The sequence below is a fragment of the Carcharhinus amblyrhynchos genome, chromosome 27 (assembly GCF_965287045.1).
Source record: "Carcharhinus amblyrhynchos chromosome 27, sCarAmb.v2.hapA, whole genome shotgun sequence".
NCBI lineage: Eukaryota > Metazoa > Chordata > Chondrichthyes > Carcharhiniformes > Carcharhinidae > Carcharhinus > Carcharhinus amblyrhynchos.
The window spans coordinates 11212274-11231682 of NC_137350.1; the positions used below are offsets into that span (position 1 = coordinate 11212274).

At 44.5% G+C, this 19409-nt stretch overlaps 1 protein-coding gene across 1 annotated transcript in view; it reads left to right on the top strand.

The window, feature by feature from the left end:
• The first annotated feature begins 1735 nt into the window (after nucleotides 1-1735).
• The window catches only part of scn4aa (sodium channel, voltage-gated, type IV, alpha, a), a 171575-nt gene continuing 153901 nt past the window's right edge, over nucleotides 1736-19409 (top strand). Inside the window, exon 1 of the mRNA XM_080213924.1 lies at nucleotides 1736-2153. The gene's annotated coding sequence lies outside the window, so the exon portion shown is untranslated. The remainder of the gene's footprint in view (nucleotides 2154-19409) is intronic.

Here is a 19409-nt window from a genome sequence, read left to right on the forward strand (position 1 = left end):
TTGGGCAGCACTTGTTGGTGCTGGGGTTTAAAATGCTGGCGGATGGTGAAAATGTGTGAGCTATTCGAGTGTATTAAACGGATTATTCAGAGTGGAGAACAATCATTGTTCAGGCAGGTGTGGAGGGGCAGTTAGCGAGAATACAACATTTTAATATTGTCCATTGACCACAGCCACCAGTGCACAGAGTTTGTCCATAAATGAGTGAGAAAGGTCAAAATACGTTTGCAATGAGGCAATTTCGTCCGGGGATAAAGTCAAAAATATGAGTGGACGCGGAGAAAAATGTGAGGTTTCTGCTGATAATAAAATGGATAATAGATTTCCAAAACTAACCCCACCCATTGCACAATTATTCGCAAATAATCGACTCTCTAAGGGGCAAGCAAGAGTTTCGACTCCCTCCCTCTCTGCTCCTGAGAAAGGCAAATGGAAGGAAGTTACTGGAAAATGCTCTTGAGATCTGCACAGCCTGCTGTCAGCTGGGGGCTTTTTTTTTTCTAATGTTATAAACAGTGGAAGCAAGTGTGTGTGTGTGTGTGTGACTGTAGCAAAGCGAGTGAGACTGGATTGGATCACGGTCCCCGGGACTGTATTTACCCCCTCCCCCCCCAGTAGTCCTTTCGCTATGTTTCTGAGGCTGAAAGTGTAATGCAATGATCTTACCTGCAATAAACTGATCGGGTGTCAGTCCACCGTCACCCAGCAGCTGGTCCGGGATGTGGGGATTCGCCAGCGTGACCGCTCCTGACACAAACCCAACCAGATAACTGGGGAACTTCGCTGAACTTGGGAGCTGCTGGATTTCTGTTTGGAATTTAATTGGAAGTCACTTTCGTTCGAAGCCCCCCAACCCGCCTATCTCTCTCTCTCTCTCTCTTTCTCTCTGTGTGTGGTCCTCTTGCCCCCGCCCCATAAGAAAAAGGTACACTTGAAATTGAACAGTAATAACAATTTCAGAAAAGCTGAGAGCTACTCTGGCCGCTTATCAGAAGCAAGAATGTGCAATTAGTTGGTTGGCAAATGGTATTTTTGTGCTTTCCCAAGTTGCTGGAATATTCTCTGGGAGTTAAGTGGGGGGGGGGGGGGGGGTTGGGATTCAATCTGTAGACGAGCGACTGAAAGTTTTATCAAGGGAATACGTGTGTGTGTCAAATCTCGTTTTGTGATAAAATGATCGATTGTCGTTACTAAGTTTGCCCCCCCCTTTTGTAAAAAAAAGATTTCCAAACATTTGCTCCTGTTTTACGAATTGTGCTGTAGGTTTTTTTTGTTAAGGGGTGGGGGGGGAACTTTTCAAATTTCGGCGGGGTTGGGTTTTTATCCCGCCCCGGGATTTTAAATGAATTGTTGCTTCTTTTTGTTTTGCCGCGTAACTACTGAGCTATGTTTCGAAGGTACAGCAAAGTTTGTATTGGGGGTGCTGGGGAGGGGGTGGGTGGGGGGGGGTTGGTCTCAGTAGTGCCTATGTCAGCGATTGTACTTCCTGACACTTAGCAGCCTGTTTATAAAGCTGAGTGCTATCACATTACAGGTTGTGTATTAAATAGCTGAAAGTGGATTTTCTTTTTAAAATATATATACATACATTAGTGTTTTAATGGGAATTAGGGACGGGCTATGAATTTTTTTTCCCCCCTTCGGTTTTCAGGCTAAGGGGGCAGGTTAGGAGATAGTTAACACGCACTTGGGCTCAAGTGTGGGACAAGCGGTGTGTATGTTGTTGCAGGTTCTGACAGTGCTCCAACCCAACCGCTCCTATCATTTGGCCGGAGTCACTCGTGCGCTGAGAAACGCGGGTTTTGACTTGGAATTGTCTCGTCTGAAGTCCAGACTTTTGTTGCCCAGCCGGAGGCGAGGCTGCCGAGTCCAGTTGTTGCCTTCTGGCATCGGGAAGCTGGGGGTGGTTTGCCAGGACTGACCGCCCGTTTGTTTACCCTCCTTTGTATTTATCAGTTGGATCCACGGGAGGTGGCATGGATGTCTAACCCACGGCGCTGATTGGTAATGGCTGATATTAAAACCCCTTGCACCTCTTAATACTGGACGGAAACTAAGATTGTGAAGAGACGGTCAGAAAGGTTGGGATAGGAATTTCGTTTCATCCCACATGTCCATGAGCTCTTAAAGAATTTGGAAGATTGTGTGCAATGGTAAGTGTGTGTGTATTCACTTGTAGTAGATATAGAATCATATTTGACATGTTTCCAATATCATAGAATCCCTACGGTACAGAAGGAGGCCATTCAGCCCATTGAGTCTGTACTGACCACAATCCCACCCAGGTCCTATTCCCATAACCCTACACATTTACCCTGCTAATCCCTCTGACACTAGAGTCACAGAATCTGACAGTGCAGAAGAAGGCCATTTGGCCCCTCAAGTCCGTACCAAGCACAATCCTATCCTGGCCTTATTCCTGTAACCCCAACATTTACCCTGCTCACCCCCCCCCCGAAACTAGCATCAATTTAATATCGTCAATCCACCTGACCCACACATCTATGGACTGTGGGAAGAAACTGGAGCACCCAAAGGAAACCCATGCAGACACAGGGAGAAAGTGCAAACTCTGCACAATGACCTGAGTCTGGAATTGAACTGGGTCTCTGGCACTGTGAGGTAGCAGTGCTAGCCACTATGCCACCCATCAGATCCCCTTCTCCTGTTTATAAGGAATCAGGTTCCTGGAAATCACTAAACACGCACATAGCTTTTAAGTCATTGCTAAGCAGGTGGACAAAGTTTTGCACTTTTTGTTAGAATAATGATACCCAGTGACCAGGTAAACATTGACTATAATTCTTGTCCACTTAAAATGTAACCTGTCATCCAATTGATAGGATATGAATCCTTTTGCTTTTTTTCCCCAAGTATTTGCTATTTCCTAATGCAAGCATTTTAGTCTTTAAGTTATCACAAAAGTCAACCAGGTCAAATGTGAATTTTTTTGTGGGATATTGGTGGCCCTCGCATACATGCTGCAAACATACTGCAGATACTGGGTCCAGTTTGGCGTCTATCTGTGCTATATGCCATTTGGTGGCACACTCAAGTGGCACTGTCAACGGCAACTGGCAGCGAACCCAGTGAGAATGGCATGATGCAAGTGTTAATGTTCTGTTCTTTGCTAATGGTTAATATTAGAGCGTGTGTTGGAACATTGAAAACAATGAGAAATATGTTTATGAAGTTTACAGGAGGTGTGTTGGAATACTGGAGCATTTTTAAAGTAGAGCTTTCCATTGAGTTAGACATTGAAACAGGTAGGCTTCTTAAGGGGCTTGACAGGGTAAATACTGAGAGGATGTTTCCCATCATGGGAGAGTCTAGGACCAGAGGGCATAGTCTCATAATAAAAAGGTGCCAATTTAAGGGTGAGATGAGTCGGTGCAGACTTGATGGGCCGAACAGCCTCCTTCTGCACTGCAAGGATTCCATGAGGGATTCCAAGAATTTCTTCTCTCAGAGAATCGTCAGTCTTTGGAACTCCTTGCCACAGAAAGCTGTGGGGGCAGAGTCCTGAGCTGAAATTTCCCATTCCGCCCACCATGAGAATCATTGCGGGCGAGGGACGGACCATGGAAAGATCCATTGACCATGACGGGATTTTCTGGATTTGTGACGTGCGCAGCTGGAAAATCCTGCCTCTAATGTAGATTTAAGGCGAGATAGATTTTTGATCAGGAAGGGAATCGAGGGTTATGGGGGAAGGGCAGGAAACTGGACGTGAGGAATGTCAGATCACCATGATCCTACTAAATATCGGAGCAGGCTTGAGACGCTGAATGGCTACCTCCTGTTCCTATTTCTTAGGGTCTTAGACATACATCACACCTGGTGTTACCTTCAAATATTGAGGGATTTTCTATCTGGTGTAACCCAACACTGCTTGCGTGGTCCTTAGATTACCACCCTAACTCTGCCACTTTCACAATGATGGGACCCTGAACCATTTCACAGTAAAGCATTAGTAGCAGTATAATGCTACAATGGGATTCTCAGATCAACAAAACTCCTGAGACTTCAATCCCGCTAGATTTCATATCTGTAAATTTGGTGTCTAAAGGTGAAAGAAATATGCCTGAAGAAATGTGTCCAACAGCTGTAGAGTTTCACGATTTTCTTTTCAGGTCTGCTAAGAAGAGTGCAAATCTCAAACAATTTACGAGGTATCATGGTTTATACATTGTAAACAAGCATCATTTGTAGTCATTCGCTGCTAGTCATACATATCTCTCCTGGGAATTTTCTTCTCTTTCAGCAAGTTGAGCAATAATCTTTCCATCTTAATTTATGTTGTGAAAGGCTTAGTATTTTATCTCTTTCTTTCTGCCTTTGTAATGTATAAAGATATCATCGCGGGCCCAGCTGTAAATTAACCTTTTGGCTGTCGTAATCCCTCCGCCCCTTTGAGGCCTAGCCAGATTTGTATCTGGTCGTCTCATGTGAATATCTGTCCTGTATAAATAACTTGAGTTGGTCAGTGCCAACTGGTCTTGCATCTACAACTGTACAGAAAATTGAGGGTTGACTTAGTGTTCAAGTCGTGGAGAGAAAACCTGATTACTTGGTTGCATGTGGTGTCGTCAGCACTGTATGATTCAACAAGTATTGTGTTTCCAAATGTGTGTGGGGCTTTCTTTTTGTTATAAATGCTTTTCATGTATGTTCAAGGTGTAAATTTGCAGACTCTACGAGCGATTTGAAATATAATGAATGCTCTCATCTGCAATTTCAATTCAGGTCTTTTGGAGCAGTCAGTCACGTTGTAACTGCCAAAGCAAATCTTAGACAGGCACCAAACATACTGATACCAGAATTATAAAGTAGGAGATAAGGACACTGGACTTTTTAATCGTGTATTAATGTCAGGACACTGAAAAACTCAACATTTGAAGAATTGCTAATCATGGGCTTGTGTTACAGGATCTATACAGCCTGGAAACAATTCTAATCAGTTACCCTTTAGGCTGCATAACCAGCACTGATTTAAAATTATTTGTTCTTAGTAGTACAATTATGAATTTGGAGTCAGTACTCAACCTGTCTCCCGAGTTAAGCATACGGGGGGGGGAGGGGGGAGGAGTCTCATACTTCTTTGTTTGGGCTCAGGTAGGGCCATGACTCTGAATTTACACCACACTTTTTAGTATCAGAGCAAGGCAAATCTATCGCAGTGTAAACATAATCTCAATCTGCTTCAAGTTCTGCAATGGTCGAATAGAAGTACTGAGGGCTTGGTTTACTCATTGAATTGGAGAAATATAACATGGCTCAATGTAGAAATTGAAATTAATTCAAGATGTTATATGGAATTGTCACTACTAAACTGAGATAGAATTGACGAACTCTGATCGCGTTTAAAAAGTAAGAGTGATGTTCGCGTGGCTGATCAGCATGAGCATTGTACAGAGATTGAGTTACAGCACCGATCTTGCTTGCTGGTTAGCTGTTAATATTGTGTAAAACTCATTCTGTTTTCCTCAACTTTTTTTTTTGCTTGCTTTTCCAATGCAATGTATAATTAGGTGGGGTGCTATTGACTAAAGGGTAATGGAAGTGATTGTAACATTGTCTCCCAGGTGTTGTGACTAGGTTTACTACCAGCAGGGTAATTCGTAAATATCTAAAGCACGTAACACCAGACACACAGGGCGGGATTTTACTGCCTCGCTCGAGAGAGACCAGAAATTGCGCTGATTCTGTGGTGGGCGAAGTGATAGAGTTCAGGTCACAGAGTGGCATAGTGAATTCCTCAGTGTTGTAATTAAAGGCAGTTCATTGACTCTCTGACCGATGATGCTTCATCCTAAGTTGTTTTTCTTGGCGGTTTTCTCATTGCCTTCCATACTCAGGTGTGCGAGGAGACAGGTCCTAAATCTATCTCAGCCGGAATGGGAATCAAACTCGTACCGTTGATGTTATTCTGAATCATGAGTTAATCAGTTAGCCAGCCAAGGTAGCCAGCAGCATTCTGCTGTCTCTCTCCATTTAAAAAAAATTCTGATTTTTGATTCTTCCCTGCCAAAGTGGACAACCTTGCATTTTCCCACATTATACTCCATCTGCCAAATTATTGCCCACTCACTTAACCCATCTACGTCACTTTGCAGAATCTTTGTATCCTCCTTACATGCTGTTTTCCTACCTAACTTTGTATCTTCAGCAAAATTGGCTGAAATAACATCTGTCCCTTCATCAAAGTCAGTCATGCAGTTTGCAATAAAAAGACTCGTGAAGATGAAATTATTCAATTATCATAAAAACCTGTCTGTTTCACTAATGTCTTCTGGGGAAGGAAATCTGCCGCCTTTAACCAATTAGATCGACAAGTGATTCCAGACCCACATCAATGTGGTTGATCCTATCTAGCAAACCTCTCCATTATATTAAATATCTACCCAGTAATAAAAGCAGGCAGGTCATCCGGCATCAATCTATCAAACATGACAAATATGTGTGGAGGCAGTGGTATAGTTGTGGGCTAGTAATCCAGGGTAATGGGGACTTGGGTTCAAATCCCATCATGGCTGATAGTGAAATTTGAATTCAATTAAAAAATCTGGAATTAAAAGTCTAATGATGACTGTGAAACCACTGTTGATTGTCACGAGGGAAGGGAATCTGTCACTCTTAACTCGTCTGGCCTAATTGACTCCAGATCCATGGCTTTAAACTGCCCTCAAGGATGGGGATTAAATGCTGGCCCAGCCAGCGATGCCCACTTCCCCTGCACAACTAAATAAAAACAGCCCAATCTTGCAAAGTCCTTCCACCATTTGGAGTATTGGGTGAGCTGTCTTACAGACTTAATTAAAAAATAATGCTGCTCAGCCAATTTTCCAGATTCCTCCATCACTCTCTCTGGCTACTGCAGGACTAGTGGTGCAGTTGGGAGGGGATGGCCTTGGGCATACTCAGTATCGACTCTGAACCACACGAAATCTTATGTCAACATGTCCAACACAGACAAGGAAACCTTCTGTTAATTGCTATGTACCACTCTCCCATAGTTGATGAAACAATATTCCTCCATGTTGAACACCACTTGGCAGAAGCACTTGATGGTAGCAAGGGTGCAGAATGCACTCTGGGTAGAATTTACAATGCCCATCACCAAGGGTGGCTTCAGAGCACCGCCAATCACTGAGCTGGCCAAGGACATTCTGGCCAAACTGGGCCTGCAGCTGGTAAGAAAAACTAGGGAAAAAGACACTCATACTCACCAATCTGCATTTTGTGGATGGGCAATAAATGCTGGCCTTTCCAGCATTGCCCACTTTGCATGAGAAGAATAAAGAAGAAATATACATCATTCCATGATAGTAGCAGGGACCAATGCACAGTTGTCGTGGAGGCATCCTGCTATCTTCACATCATGATTTATGTGACATTACAATAGATTCAGAACAGTGCAAACATGAGCATTCTTGAGGTGCTGCAAGTCATCAGCAGCAGCAGAATTGTATTCCACAAAATTTGCAAACTCAAAGTCTGGCATATTCCTCACCCTACCATTACCACCAAGCCAGGGGGACCACTGTGGTTCAATGAAGAGTGCAGCAGCACTAAATACCTAAAATGAGATGCTAAAGTGGCGACGCTACAACACGGGATGGCATGCATACTTAACATTGGAAGCAGCCCCAGACAGAGTTCAGCAATCCCCCCTTGCATTAGACCAAAGTTTTGCAGTCCTGCCGCACCCAGTTGTGAATGCTGGTGGACAATTAAGCACTAAAGGGAGGATGAGGTTCCGTGAACATTCCCATCCTCAAGGATGATGGAATCCAGTAAGTAAAAGACAAGGTTGAAGCTGTTGCAACCATCTTTAGCCAGAGTGTTGGATGGATAATCATGTTTTCACAGTTATTTGGTCGTAATCCTGCGGTGGGAGTACCTACTACCCCGGATGGCATGCAACAGTTGAGGAAGATGGCTTGTTGTTAGCTGCTCAAGGAAATTTAGGGATGATTAACACTGGCCTTGCCAGTTAGGCTCACATCCCTTCATTGAATAAGACAAGTTATTGCTGGAGGACATGACAATGCAATGAATTGAAGTGCTGATGTAACAGTAGATTATGAATTTACACCTGCACATCAGGTCATTCCACTGAAATGCCTATTTGTTCAAATGAACAGACAAGGTCCCATGGCACCAATAAAGGAAGAACAGACAGTCCTCTGTTGTTCCTGTTGACATTCCTCTCAACAATCACCAATAACAGGTTATCAAGGATAGTAAACATCTGAGTGGGGAAAGAAATAAGGAAAATATTAAATATCCTTATCATAAGTGGTCTGTATCAATGCTCTTTTGCTCAGCTATGTACGAATCATCGTAGCCTGTACATTAGATTTTACACCCTTAGATCAGTGGTTCTGTTCGATTCTTTCTCCAACATGTGGGTGGCACAGTGGTTCACACTGCTGCCTCACAGTGGCAGGGACCTGGGTTGGATTCCCTGCTTGGGTCACTGTGTGTGTGGAGTTTGCACATTCTCCCTGTGTCTGCGTGGGCTTCCTCTGGATGCTCAGGTTTCCTCCCACAGTCCAAAGATGTGCAGGTTAGGTGGGTCGACCATCCTAAATTGTCCCCTAGCGTCAGTGGGACTAGCTGGGGTAAATACATGGGGTTATGAGGATAGGACCTGGGTGGGATTGTGGCCAGCGCAGACTTGATGGCCAAATGGCCTCCTTCTGCATTGTAGGATTCTATGATTCTATAATAATAGAGCATTATTATGTGCTTTAGCTAAATTTTGCCAAGACCATATATAGTAAAAGTGAACATATTTTATGAAAATCTAAGCTTGATTTGTGTAATTTGTTTTATAATTTATATTAGTGAAACTGAGTGTAAGTTTATCTAATTTGCTGATGAAAACAATGAAAACAGCAATGTTTTCTGCCTTTAACGTTGTAAGAGCATCACAAAATGCCTCACAGAACTTAATTAGGGAAATCTCGGCACCAAGACAAAAAAAGAAATTTTAGGATTGATGCCAAAAATGAAGTTTTAAGTTTATTTATTAGTGTCACCAGTAGGCTTACATTAATATTGCAATGAAGTTATTGTGAAAACCCCCTAGTCGTCACTGTCTGTTCAGGTACACTGAGGGATAATTTAGCATGGCCAATGAACCTAACCAGCCCGTTTTTGGACTGTGGGAGGAAACCCTTGCAGGCATGGGGAGAATGTGCATTATCCACATAGACAGTGACCCAAGGTGGGAATTGAACTTGGGTCTCTGGCGCTGTGAAGCAGCAGTGCTAACCACTGTGCCACTGTGTGAAGGGTTTAAGGATGATATTAAGGGAGGAAAAAGAGACTGAGAGCTTTAGGGAGGGAATTCTAGAGCTTGCACCCCAGGGGACATGTAGCCAACAAGTGGTGAGGCAAAGCAAGTGCAATGCATAAGAAGACAGAATTGGGGGAATGTAGTTTTCTCAGATGTTGAAGGAGGTTACAGGCATAACCACCAGGATGAGAAGTTTAAAATTGAGCTACTAAAATAGATAGGGCAGTAGAGACACTGAATAGAGCAAAATACTTGTGCACAAATTTGGATAAATTATACAATTGGTCAGACAAATGGTGAATTAAATGTAACATATAAAGGTGGATGCATTGATCAATGAGTATAAAACAAATCAGATTGAATTGGCAGAGAGGAAGGGAGCAAGGAGTGATGTTTGGACAATAGAGTAAAGCAATTAACCTAACATATTGCTGGCCAAAACAAGTCTCCAAAGCTTTTATGTAGCTTTGCCCTACTCCACTTTGAGTGCTCTGTCCAAACCTGATCACCAACGCAAATGAAAATATCTGCAATCACTGGAGAGGCAGAGAAGAGAAACAAGGCAAGGCTTATGTATACTAAGTGCAAAGCTATGATAGATGTCTGGGGACAGTCTGCTCTCTGGAATTCAGATGCTTAAAGTGCAAGTGGGAGAAATACAAAATATTAAATGAATGATCCAACATGTTACAACAAAGCAAGTTAAAACAATAGACCAGAATATTTAAAGTAGTGAAAAGTAATTTTAAGAAGTTATTTTACCACTGGAGTGATAAATGTTGAGATTAATCTACCAGTCAGGAAAGGAGAAACACAAACATTAGAGACATTCAAAATTGAGCTTGATGCCAGGAGAATGATGTTGGATAAACCTGAACAACAATGGTATGGTAGCATGGTGGTTAGTACTGCTGCCTCACAGCGCCAGGAACCCAGGTTCAATTCCAGCTTTGGGTCACTGTCTGTGTGGAGTTCGCACGTTCTCCCTGTGTCTGCATGAGTTTCCTCCTACTGTCCAAAGATGTGCAGGTTGGGTTGATTGGCAATGCTGAATTGACCCTGGTAGGGTAAATGTGTGGGGTTATGGGCATAGGGCCTGGGTGGGATTGAGGCTGCATGGCCTCTTTCTGTACTGAAGGGATTCTAGGAACTGAACAGTCTTTTTTTCTCAAATCTTTAAGTTTTCTTGCATTCTTCATCTGAATCGAAGGAACATTTTACCTGTAATTATATACAGATGACAAATAAGTGGTGGATGCTCTTGGGAGTAGCAAGACACAGCAGCCTTGCCTTGGATGGAAAAGTATGAGACCACTGGGGAGGGATCTAACACAATACACTAATGAGAGAATAATGGGTGGAGCAGAGACTTCAAATACATTTATCTTGCAATGTATGGGGAGTTTGTATCATTGTGGTATTGCTCATAAGGCCAACTTTTATTGACCATCTCTAATTACATAGAAACGTGGAAGATAGGAGCAGGAGGAGACCATTTGGCTTTTCGAGCCTGCTCCACCATTCATTACGATCATGGATGATCATCCAACTCAATAGCCTAATCCTGTTTTTTCCCCATAACTTTTGATGCCATTGGCCCAAGTGCTATATCTTGCTACCTCTTGAATACACTCAGTGTTTTGGCATCAGCTACTTCCTGTGGTAATGAATTCCACAGGCTCACCACTCTTTGGGTGAAGAAATGTCTCCTCGCCTCTGTCCTAAATGATCTACTCTGAATTCTCAAACTGTGACACTTAGTTCTGGACTTCCTCACCATTGGCATTATCCTCCCTGCATCTACCCTGTCTAGTCCTGTTAGAATTTTATAAGCCTCTATGAGATTTCCACTCATTTGTTTGAACTCCAGCAAAATCAATCCTAACCTAGTAAATCTCTCCTCGTACATCAGTCCTGCCATCCCCGGAATCAGCCTGATAAACCTTCGCTGCACTCCCTCAAGAGCAATAACATCCTTCCTCCGAAAAGGAGACCAGAGCTGCACACAATACTCTAGGTGTGGTCTCACCAAAGCCCTGTATAATTGCAACAACACATCCCTGCTCCTGTACTCCAAACCTCTCGCAACATGCCATTTGCCTTCTTTACTGCCTACTGCATGCTTACCTTCAGTGACTGGTGCACATGGACACCCAAGTCCCACTGCACACTTATCCTGAAGAACGTGATGATGAGCTACATCATCTAAAACTGCTGCAGTCCTTGCAATAAAGGTACTCCACTCCAACAGTGCTGTTAGATAAGGAGTTCCAGGATTTTAATCTACCAAAGATCCTTAGACAGCACCTTCCAATCCCACAACCACTTCCATCTAGAAGGACAAGGGCAGCAGATACATGGGAACGCCACCACCAGCAAGTTCCTCTTCACCTGGAAATATATCGCCGTTCCCTCATAGTTGCTGGGGCAAAATCCTGGAATTCCCCCCCAGTGGCATGTGGGTCAGCCCACAGCACATGGATTGCAGCGATTCAAGAAGGCAGCTCACCACCACCTTCTCAAGGGCAACTTGAGATGGGCAATAAAAGCTGGCCTATCCAGTGACGCCCATGTCCTACGAAAGAATGAAAAGAAGATGAAGAGGATGAGGATAAAAGTCTAAGTCAGAATGGCATGACATTTGGAGTGTAACTGTCAGGTAATGGTTTCTTTCATCAGCCTTCTGGCCTTATCCTTTTATTTGATAGATGTTGCAGATTTGGAATGTGCTGCCGAAGTGGTCTTGGTGAATTGCTGTATTGCATCTTGTAAATGTGGTGGCACGGTGGTTAGCACTGCTGCCTCACAGCGCCAAGAACCTGGGTTCAATTCCGGCCTCGGGTCAGTGTCTCTGCAGAGTTTGCACATTCGCTCTGTGTCTGCGTGGGTTTCCTCCGGATGCTCTGGTTTCCTCCTGCACTCCAAAGATATGTAGATCAAGTTGATTGGCCATGCTAAATTGACTCTTAGTGTCAGGGGCTAACAGGTAAATATGTGGGGTTACAGGGGTAGGGCCTTGGTGGGATTGTGTTCGCTGCAGACTCAATGGGCTGAATGGCCTTCTTCTGCACAATTAGGATTTGATGTAATGGGACACACTGCAGCTATGGCATTAGGAGGAGTGAATTTTTAACATGGTGAATGTTACCAAGCGGACTAGTTAGCAGTAGATGGTGCTGAGCTTCTTGAACGTTGTTGCAGCTGCACTCATCTAGGTAAATGGGGAGTATTCCATTGTACTCTTGCCTTGTGCCTTTGAGATGGTGGACAGGCTTTGAGACCATGAGACATGTCACTTTGCTGCAGAATTCCTGGCATAGCTGAGTGGCTGGTTGAAGAGACCAACCCTCAAGAGGCAGGTTCATAGAATCCCTACAGTGTATAAGGAGGCTATTCTGCCATCAAGCCTGCACTGACAACAATCCCATCCAGCTCCTATCTCTACAATCTCACATATTTACTCTGCCAGTCCCCCTCACACTAAGGGACAATTTAGCATGGCCAATCCACCTAACCACAAGTACCACACGTGAAGCTACCAAGTGTCATGAGTTGGTTATGGCATTGGCGTCTGTTGCCAAACCAATGTAGCCACTGGTCATCAATAATGGTGCCCACCAACCTTCAGGAGGTATTGCCATGTTCCTCTGCCATCAGGCACAATAATGTATATGTTGGCGTCTTCATGTCATGCCATGCTTACAAACAGCTTAAAGCAGAGCTTTCAGTGTCCTACTGGTTGCCTGGATCCAGTTACCATAGAGAAAATCCTTAGGGATGCAACCATCTTCCACGCTGTGGATGTGTCAAAGGCAGTGAAGCCATCTCTGTTTGATGAGTGTAACAACTTTGGAAGCTCTGTCTCTGAGAGGATTGCTGCATTGTTTCTTTGTCCGACCAGGTTATACCCATTATACACTGCAGACAGCATGGCGGCACGGTAGCACAGTGGTTAGCACTGCTGCTTCACAGCTCCAGGGACTGGGGTTCGATTCCCGGCTCAGGTCACTGTCTGTGTGGAACTTGCACATTCTCCTCGTGACTGTGTGGGTTTCCTCCAGGTACTCTGGTTTCCACCCACAGTCCAAAGATGTGTGGGTTAGGTTGATTGGCTATGCTTAAAATTGCCCCGTAGTGTCCTGAGACACATAACTTAGAGGGATTAGCGGGTAAAATATGTAGGGATATGGGGGTAGAGCCTGGGTGGGATTGTGGTTGGTGCAGACTTGATGGGTTGAATGGCCTCTTTCTGCACTGTAGGGTTCTATGATGGCATAGTTGAGTTTGTTGAATTTTTTTGCTAATTGTAAGTCACAGAGCAGGGTTCTGAGAACAAAGGCCCAATAAAGCATTAACCTGCTCCTATGGGTTAGCGGACGGCATGGTGGCACAGTGGTTAGCACTGCTACCTCCTGGCACCGCGGACCTGGGTTCGATTCCCGGCTTGGGTCACTGTCTGAGTGGAGTTAGCACATTCTCCCTGTGTCTGCATGAGTTTCCTCCGGGTGCTCAGGTTTCCTCCAAAAATGGAGGAAAGGTGTGTGGGTTAGGTGGATTGGCTGTGGTAAATTGCCCCTGAGTGCCAGGGGGACTAGCTATGGTAAATTTATGTAGGGCCTGGGTGGCAGATTTGATGGGCCAAATGGCCTCCTTCTGCACAGTAGACTTCTATAATTCTACAATGTTATTCCATGTGTGTTTTGTGAGTCGGTCATCAAATTCTGCATCAGGGGTCAGGTTCTTTGCCACCTGAGGTGACAGAATTTGCAATTTACTTCCAGGGGTGTGTTATTTCATATTAATTAATTATCTATTATTTGACCACACGCACTGATTAAGAAGGTGGCTCACCACCATCTTCTCAAGTACAATTAGGGATGGGCAATAAAAGTACTCTCCGGGAGCAAAGATACAGCACCTTCTCCCATGACCATGGTTCACTGGACACGTGTAGGCATGGCAGAGACAGTCTCCCATGCCTACAATATCAGCATACAGGGGTTCTCTGATTGGGACACAATGGGTGGGATTCCCCGGCCTTCCAGTGTTTTCCGCTGGCAGGAGGTATCGTGTTGCTTGCTAGAAGCGGGATCCTCTGGTGCCACCACCGTCAATGGGAATTCCCACTGATGTCACCTCAGGCCGGCAGGAAACCTGTGGGCAGGGGGGCGCGCGCTGCCGCTGGGACCGGAGAATCCCGCTGGCGTGTCTGGCCAGAGAAGTCCCAACCAGAGAAGACACAAAATGTCTTTGCTTTGAGTCCTGATGGATTTTTGAGTTTGCCATCAGACCCAGTGTGCAAGTTCTGCTGCTTCCCCGATGATTGAGCTCAGTGACTTCCATACCTGCTGGTAAGGCAAAGCTCAGGAACATGAAGAGGGAGATGTCAAACACAGCCCTGTTTCACTCCATTCTTCACTGTGTTGGCAGTAGTGCCATCAAACTGTAACAGAGCAATGCAAGCTGCCATGGAAAGAGATTCTTATTTGTTCATGGGATGTGGGCATCGCATTTATTGCCCATCCCTGAGGGTATTTTAGAGCCAAACACTTTGCTGTGGGTCTGGAGATACATGTTAGCCAGACAAGGTAGAGATGGCAGACTTCCTTCCCTAAAGGATATTACTGAATAATCAACAATGGTCATCTGTAGACTTTTAACTCCAGATTTTTACTGAATTTAAATGTCACCATCTGCTGCGGTGGGGTTTGAACCCGAGTCTCTGGAATGCTAGTCCAGTGAAAATATCACCACACCACTGCCTCCCTTAAGATTGAGGATCTTTGAGGAACAACCAACTTTCCCCAGAATCAAAGCTGTTGATGATGTTAAATGCCTTAGTAAGATCTGTGAAAAGAAGGTAAAGGGGTACACAGTGTTCTCTACACTTCTCTTGTAGCTGGTGTAAGGAGAAGATTGTATCTACAGTAAATCTTTCAGCATAGAGTCTGCACTATGTTTCTGAGTACACTCACTCTGTTGGTAGATTGAGTCTTTTGAGTATGATCCTAGCAATAGCCATCCCAGTAATGTTAAAGAATGAGATTGTCCTGTAGCTGTTGTAGTCTTCTTTGTATTTATATAGTGCGGTGATTTTTACATCACCCAACCCGTATGGAATAGTAGAGTTGGCTTGAAAATAGATTGGGGCTTCCTGTACTGCAGCAGATCAGCTGGGATTCCAGCTTTGCTGGGTGAACTTTCATTTGTTAAGCATGTCTTTGGCCTTCTTGAGCTCACGTTATGGGAGTTCTTCATTGAACTCATCCACGTTATGAAGTGTGGACTGGGAGATATCCATCACATTAGTACAGCTCACAGTAGTGTTCAGGCTACCAGGATTTTTGTTAACCTCTATCAGTGAGTACCTGCTGATTTTGGAGGGGGAGAGGGGTAAACTTTGGTGGTGATAGAACCAAACACCTTCTTAATCCCTTCATAAATGGCTCGCAGATTTCCATAGTCATGGGCAGTTGGATTTCTTGACAGAAGTTGATCCAATCTTTATTTGTGCAGTATCTCCCGGTCTGTTTCATGACTGTGATGGCGAGTTCCAGCTTGTGTAGTGTTTGGCTGTTCGGTTGATGTTGTGCATCGTGTGTGCTTTATAGTTTGCATCAGTTACAGCTCTCATCTCAGCTGAGTGGGTCTCCAGCCAGTCGTTATTGCGGGTTGCATGGTTACCAAATTATGCTTCTGCCACTTCACCAACAATTGAGCTTAGTGACTTCCAAACTTTGTCGAATAAACCTAAGGACAGAGGCAATTGACTTTGGGGAGTGCTGGTATTTCGCTTCATCATCTTTACAAGGGATATTAATGTGTGGTGGGTTGGCGTGTTTCAGACTATGAATTTTTGCCGGTGCATCTTCGCTGTGCTGCTGACAATAGGGTGTCCAGTGTCACAATCTGAGCTAGTAGGTGAGGGCGTGGACAGGTGAGGACATTATGACCAGGGCTATAGAATTGTAGAATCATAGAATCCTTACAGTACAGAAGGAGGTCATTCAGCCCAAAGAGTCTGCACTGACAACAATCCCGCCCTATCCCCATAACCCCATATATTTACCCTGCTAATCCCCCTGACACTAGGGTCAATTTAGCATGGCCAATCAACCTAACTCACACATCTTTGGAGTGTGGGAGGAAACTATCTGTGTGGAGAATGTGCAAACTCCACACAGATAGTGACCAAAGCTGGGAATCAAACCCAAGTCCCTGGCTCTGTGAGGCAGCAGTGCTAACCTCTGTGCTACCATGCCACCCTAAGCTGGTGCCAATGTCCAGACTTGGTGGTCCATGATACATTGTGGTGATAGCTGTCCTGAGAGAAGGCGTTCACTCAGGGGACAAAGCTCAAGAAGATGTGTTATTGTTGATCTTGCCTACCCCATGATGACTGAGCCACGTTACCCACGAAGAACTATTTGCCCTAAGAGATGCACTGAACTCACCCAGGATGAATTGCTTGTGCCATTAGGAATGGCCCTCAGAATGCCATCTATGGAGTTGTAACAATGCTCTTTGTCTGAGATACCGGCGTATAGAATTAGTGTGGAGGCAAACTAATGCTCCTCCATCCGATGACAGCCAGAATGAAACAAAGTCATTGCAGGCTGCTACTGGTGACTCAATTGACTGGGTCAGCTGGCTGCTCACTGCAGAGCCTACACTACGCTCACGGTGGTCTTCAGCATTCTTTCCATGCCAGCAGAAGGTGTAATTAGTGTCATGTCTGGGTTGGCTAGTCTGGTTTCGTGTAGAGTGGCATTGTCAACACCAAGCTTGTGTAGCTCACTGTCAATCACTTGCTGTGGAACGTGGATCTTTGTTCATGCCAGGGCACATAGACCTCACATTCCAGCTTCCAGACTGACAGGTTACGTTTCATTGTTTGCTTCACAGCTTAAGCATGGGTTTTAGGGGGTGAAGACTTGTCTGGCATTCGTACCTCCCTCTCGACCTCATAGGCCGGTATCCAGAGGAAAGACAAAAGCTCTTGTGACTGGGGTCGAGTTGGTTGCCAGAAGGTGCTAACCTGATGGAAACCCCAATGCCTAATGGGGCTCCATTTCAGGTTTTGTCAGATTTATTCCTTTAGCCGTTAACTCTTGACGTTCTTGTTAATGTTGAAAGACACAACAAACAGGCCCCAGACCATCACAATCTTGGATGTCATCTTGTCCTCCAAGTGTGCATTCCCTGGATTCTCTCATGGTAGCTAGTTGGCACAAAAATTATTTGCTGCATTTTAGCTGAAGCGTGAATATTGTCCAGATCTTGCTGTATGTGTCGACTGTTTCATTATCTGATTAGACTCAAATTGAACAGAACACTATACAGTCATCAGTAAACAACCCCATTGTTAACCTTCTGTTGGCAGAAGGTCATTGATGAAGCAGCTGAAAATGGTTGGGTCCACACAATGCCTTGAAAAACTTGCCTTGCAGTGATGCCCTGGAATGGTGTTGAGTGAGTTCCAATGAAAGTGGAAGCCATATATTTAAATCCTGCCTTGATAAGCAAGTAAATGTGAAATATAACAGTGCCAGCAGCCCATTAAGATTTAAGATTCGCTGCAGTATTGTGACTAAATGGGTATATATAAATTACTCAAAATGCTCTGTCAATATCAGATACTTACCAAACAACAAAAACCAAACAATAAAAATTTAAATGACCAACTATGTTAAATGTGACTCCAGTCATTGGGCAGTTTACGTCCAATTCACAACGGGTTCAATTTTACTAGTGCTCATTGATGCCACACTCAGTCAAACGCTGTCATTGTGTCAAGGGCAGTCACTTTCACCTCATGCTAGGCACTCAGTTCCTTTGTCCGTGTTCGGACCAAAGTCCGTAATAAGGTCTTGAACTGTGATCCAGGCTGAACCCAAACCGAATATTTGTCAGCAGGCTATCGTTGAGTGAGTCCCGTTTGTTATCAATGGCACCTTCAACCAAAACAAATTACTGCGGATGCTGGAAACTGAAACCAAAAGAGTAATTTGCTTTTATCCAGTGTTTGACTCACTGCCATTCCCCTTCCAGGAATACCTACCCTGAAGAAATGCTGCTATCTGAGAGGATTTCCTTATGCCCCTATCCACCTTCACTGTTTTCCATTTCTCTGAGTGTTGGTCCTCACTCTGCAGTATAAATATCTCTCACCTCCTATGTCTTTTAGCTTTGACAAAGAGTCATCTGGACTCGAAATGTCAGCTCTTTTCGCTCCTTACGGATGCTGCCAAATCTGCTGAGATTTTCCAGTGTTTTCTCTTTTGATTGCACCTTCCAACACTTTACTGATGATAGGGAGTAGGCTGATCGGCCAGCATTTGGCTGATTGTCCATCTTTTTTGTGGATAGGACATAACAGGGTATTTTCCACTTATCAGGTAGATGCCAGTGTTGTAGCTGTACTGAAACAGCTTGGCTAGGTACGCGGCTATGCCTAAAACAGGCACAACAGCCAAAGTTGCCAGAACCCATTGCCTTTGCTGTATCCAGCGTCTGCAGTTATTTCTTGACACCTTGTGGAGTGACTCAAATTAGCTTCTGTCATGGTAAGGGACGCAGGAGGAGGCAAATCCACTGGCCACTTCTGGCTAAGGTAGTAGTAAATTCTTTTGATGTAGTGCTTTGTACAATTAAAGTCCTGTATGATATGAATTTATTTGGCTCTCCTTAATGCCAGCAGGGAACATGATCAATACCAGCTAACCTGTATATCATTGAATCCTACAATGTAGAAGGAGGCCATTTGGCCCATCGAGTCTGCACTGACCACAATCCCACCATGGCCCCACCTCCCCCAAGCATTCCCCCTGCTAGTCCCCCTGACACTAAGGGGCAATTTATCATGGTCAATCTACCTAACCTGCACATCTTTGGACTGTGGGAGGTAACTGGAGCACCCAGAAGAAACACACGCAAACACAGGAAAAATGTGCAAACTCCACACATACAGTGACCCAAACCGGGAATCGAACTTGGGTCCCTGGCCCTGTGAGGCAGCAGTGCTAACCACTGAACAACTGTGCCACCATATCTTGGGAAAAACTATTAGTACTGTGTTACTGGCGGATTAAGATTATTGTTG